The sequence below is a fragment of the Melanerpes formicivorus genome, unplaced genomic scaffold, assembly GCF_026170545.1.
Source record: "Melanerpes formicivorus ecotype bairdi unplaced genomic scaffold, bMelFor1.0.p_v2 SCAF_350, whole genome shotgun sequence".
NCBI lineage: Eukaryota > Metazoa > Chordata > Aves > Piciformes > Picidae > Melanerpes > Melanerpes formicivorus.
In genome coordinates this window covers 112,501-117,180 of record NW_027142702.1, presented here as the reverse complement: position 1 = coordinate 117,180, position 4,680 = coordinate 112,501, and positions in this window count along the sequence as shown.

Below are 4,680 nucleotides of genomic sequence, written 5' to 3'. Positions count from 1 at the left end.
TCCTCCAGAAAGGCCTAGGGTGGCTTCGAGGGCCCCGGGAGCAGTCGAGGGAGGCCTCCAGGCAGGTCTGGAGTGGATGGGAGGCCTTCCAAAGCAGACAAGGGAGGCTGCCAGCGGGGCCTAGGCTGGCACTGCAGCCTGTAAATGGTTGGGGGGGGGGGCCTCTGGTGCGGCCTGGAGTCTCTGGGTGGCGTCCAGAGAGGTGCAAAAGATCCTCTGGTGCGGCCTGTGGTGGCGGAGAAGCCTGCAGAGCGTGCGGGGGAGGCTTCTGGTGCGGCCTGGGGTGGGTCGGAAGCCTGCAGAGCGTGCGGGGGGAGGCTTCTGTTGGGGCCTGGGGTGGGTCAGAAGCCTACAGAGCGTGCGGGGGGAGGCTTCTGGTGCGGCCTGGGGTGGGTCGGAAGCCTGCAGAGCGTGCGGGAGAGGCTTCTGTTGGGGCCTGGGGTGGCTGAGAAGCCTGCAGAGCGTGCGGGAGAGGCTTCTGCTGCGGCCTGGGGTGGCTGAGAAGCCTGCAGAGCGTGCGGGAGAGGCTTCTGCTGCGGCCTGGGGTGGCTGAGAAGCCTGCAGAGCGTGCGGGAGAGGCTTCTGGTGCGGCCTGGGGTGGCTGAGAAGCCTGCAGAGCGTGCGGGAGAGGCTTCTGCTGCGGCCTGGGGTGGCTGAGAAGCCTGCAGAGCGTGCGGGAGAGGCTTCTGCTGCGGCCTGGGGTGGCTGAGAAGCCTGCAGAGCGTGCGGGAGAGGCTTCTGCTGCGGCCTGGGGTGGCTGAGAAGCCTGCAGGGCGTGCGGGAGAGGCTTCTGCTGCGGCCTGGGGTGGGTGGGAAGCCTGCAGAGCGTGCGGGGGAGGCTTCTGGTGCGGCCTGGGGTGGCTGAGAAGCCTGCAGAGCGTGCGGGGGAGGCTTCTGGTGCGGCCTGGGGTGGCTGAGAAGCCTGCAGAGCGTGCGGGAGAGGCTTCTGGTGCGGCCTGGGGTGGCTGGAGCGTGCGGGGGAGGCTTCTGGTGCGGCCTGGGGTGGCTGAGAAGCCTGCAGAGCGTGCGGGAGAGGCTTCTGCTGCGGCCTGGGGTGGCTGAGAAGCCTGCAGAGCGTGCGGGGGAGGCTTCTGGTGCGGCCTGGGGTGGCTGAGAAGCCTGCAGAGCGTGCGGGAGAGGCTTCTGGTGCGGCCTGGGGTGGCTGAGAAGCCTGCAGAGCGTGCGGGAGAGGCTTCTGCTGCGGCCTGGGGTGGCTGAGAAGCCTGCAGAGCGTGCGGGGGGAGGCTTCTGGTGCGGCCTGGGGTGGGTCGGAAGCCTGCAGAGCATGCGGGGGAGGCTTCTGCTGCGGCCTGGGGTGGCTGAGAAGCCTGCAGAGCGTGCGGGGGAGGCTTCTGGTGCGGCCTGGGGTGGCTGAGAAGCCTGCAGAGCGTGCGGGAGAGGCTTCTGGTGCGGCCTGGGGTGGCTGAGAAGCCTGCAGTGCGTGCGGGGGAGGCTTCTGCTGCGGCCTGGGGTGGCTGAGAAGCCTGCAGAGCGTGCGGGGAGAGGCTTCTGCTGCGGCCTGGTGCTGGGTCGGAAGCCTGCAGAGCGTGCGGGAGAGGCTTCTGCTGCGGCCAGGGGTGGGTCGGAAGCCTGCAGAGCTTGCGGGGGGAGGCTTCTGGTGCGGCCTGGGGTGGGTCGGAAGCCTGCAGAGCATGCGGGGGAGGCTTCTGCTGCGGCCTGGGGTCTCTGGGTGGCCTCTAGAGAGGTGCAAAAGACCCTCTGGGTTGGGCTGGGGTGGCTCTTGGACCCCTGCCACACAGTGGAGAGAGGCCTCCGGCCCGCCACCTGTGTCCCTGTGTGCCTGAGTGCCTGTGTCCCTGTGTCCCTGTGTCCCTGTGTCCCTGAGTGCCTGAGTGCCTGTGTCCCTGTGTCCCTGTGTCCCTGTGTCCCTGAGTGCCTGAGTGCCTGTGTCCCTGTGTCCCTGTGTCCCTGAGTGCCTGAGTGCCTGAGTGCCTGTGTCCCTGTGTCCTTGTGTCCCTGTGTCCCTGTGTGCCTGAGTGCCTGTGTCCCTGTGTCCCTGTCTGTGTACCTGTGTGCGAGTGTCCGGCACGCCACCCAGCGGCGGCGGGCAAGCAGGTAGGCGGGTGGGCGGGCCGGCGAGGGCCAGTGTGAGTTTGGGGGGTGGGAGGGGAGGCGGCAGCTGGAAGCGTCAGAGGAGGGGGCGTGGCTCCGGCTGGCCCCGGGAGCAGGTTCCCGGGACCGGGACCGGCTGGACCCGGCGGGTGGTTGATCCCGGGGCGGGGGGCAGAGGCGGCGGGAAGCGGCAGCTGCGTGTGCGGCGGGGGGGGTGGAGGGCGAACCGCGGCGGGAAGCGGATGCTTCAGAGCAGGTTACGGGGGCGGGGACGGACGACACCACCTGTCCCCGCCCCGGGACGGGCTGGACCCGGCGCCCTGGACCCGGCGCCGTGTACCCGCCGCCGCCCCCGCCGCCGCCCCCCTCCGCCACCCCGGGACCCCGACGTTTTTTGGCGCCCGCGCCTTTTTTTGCTCCCCGCCTGCCCGCGCTGCCCCGGGCCCTCCCCCGGGGCGGGGCGGGAGGGAGGGACGGACGGACGGGTAGCCGGGGATCTCCGAGCGCGCGCCACCAGACCGAGGCGGGTCCCGGCGGCGGCGGCGGCGGCGGCGGCGGCGGCGGCGGCAGCAAGCGACGGCGGGGGGGGCAGGCTAGGGAGAGAGGGGGAGCGGCATGCGGTAGGGCTGGGGGGTTTGTTTCGGGGGGGAGGGGTGGGGGGGGGTGGCAGCGGTCAGCGAGAGCGGGGAGAGGGGGAGCGGCATGCGGTAGGGCTGGGGTGTTTTTGGGGTGGGGGCGTTGGGGGGATTAGCGGGCGGGCGGGCAGCCGAGCCAAGCGGCAAGCCGGGGGGCGGGCGAGGGCGGCTTTAGGGCCGGAGGAGCGGAGCGCAACCTCCCCCGTGCAGGCTCCAGCGTGGAGAGCAGCAAGTTTTTGGGGACGGGGGACGACGGACGGGAGGGGCAGCGGCGAGAGGCTAGCTGCGGCAAGGGGCACCGGCACGGCCGCCCTAACAGCGCCGCCTCGGTCGCAGGGGTTAGAGAGCAGCCGGGCAGCCCGGGAGGGAAGCGGCAGCCCGCGAAGGGGGGAAGGGGGGGCTCCGCGCAAACCGCTAACGGGAGCCGGGGGGTGTGGGGAGCTGGGGGTGGCAGCAGCGGCAAGAGGCAACGTCGGGAGGGGGGGGCTCCGCGCAAACCGGTAACGGGGGCCGGGGGGTGTGGGGGGGGCGGTGGCGGCCGCGGCAAGAGGCAACGGCAGGCGGGGGGGCTCCGCGCAAACCGGCTGCGGGGGGGGGGGGGCGGGGGTAGCGGCAAGAGGCAACGGCGGGAAGGGGGGGCTCCGCGCAAACCGCTAACGGGAGCCGGGGGGTGTGGGGAGCTGGGGGTGGCAGCAGCGGCAAGAGGCAACGTCGGGAGGGGGGGCTCCGCGCAAACCGGTAACGGGGGCCGGGGGGTGTGGGGGGGGGCGGTGGCGGCCGCGGCAAGAGGCAACGGCAGGCGGGGGGGCTCCGCGCAAACCGGCAGCGGGGGGGGGGGGGCGGGGGTAGCGGCAAGAGGCAACGGCGGGAAGGGGGGGCTCCGCGCAAACCGCTAACGGGAGCCGGGGGGGTGTGGGGAGCTGGGGGTGGCAGCAGCGGCAAGAGGCAACGTCGGGAGGGGGGGCTCCGCGCAAACCGGTAACGGGGGCCCGGGGGTGTGGAGGGGGGCGGTGGTGGCCGCGGCGAGAGGCAACGGCAGGCGGGGGCGCTCCGCGCAAACCGGCAGCGGGGGGGGGGGGGCGGGGGTAACGGCAAGAGGCAACGGCGGGAAGGGGGGCCTCCGCGCAAACCGGCAGCGGGGGGGGGGCGGGGGGTAGCGGCAAGAGGCAACGGCGGGAAGGGGGGGCTCCGCGCAAACCGGCAGCGGGGGGGGGGCGGGGGTAGCGGCAAGAGGCAACGGCGGGAAGGGGGGGCTCCGCGCAAACCGGCAGCGGGGGGGGGGCGGGGGGTAGCGGCAAGAGGCAACGGCGGGAAGGGGGGGCTCCGCGCAAACCGGCAGCGGGGGGGGGGGGCGGGGGTAGCGGCAAGAGGCAACGGCGGGAAGGGGGAGCTCCGCGCAAACCGGCAGCGGGGGGGGGCGGGCGGGGGTAGCGGCAAGAGGCAACGTCGGGAGGGGGGGCTCCGCGCAAACCGGCAGCGGGGGGGGGGCGTGGGGTAGCGGCAAGAGGCAACGTCGGGAGGGGGGGCGCCGCGCAAACCGGCAACGGGGGCGGGGGGGGGAGGCGGTCAGGGGCGGGGGGAGATTTCTAGAGATGCCGGCAGACCTTCTCCCCGGAGAACAGCGCTGTTGAAGAAAAGACTGCTTCAGAACACAACCTTTAATGAAAGACGCTCGATGAAAACAACACTTAATAAAAGAAGGTTTCATGCCGACTGCCTCTCTTCATTTACGCCGCCGCGGGGGGGGGGGGTTGGGGGCCGGGCGGGCGATACCAGGCGGCCCTCGTCCCGGGGACCACGTCTACCCCGCGGTTCCAGCCTCCGCGCGCTAAGTGCCCGCCCGGCCGCGGGGAGCACGTCTACCTCCTGCCGCACGGCTCAGTGCACTAAGTCCCCCCTCGCCATGGAGAGCACGTCTACCTGCCAGCTCAGGGAGAGCACGTCTACTCACCGAGGGAGAGCACGTCTACCA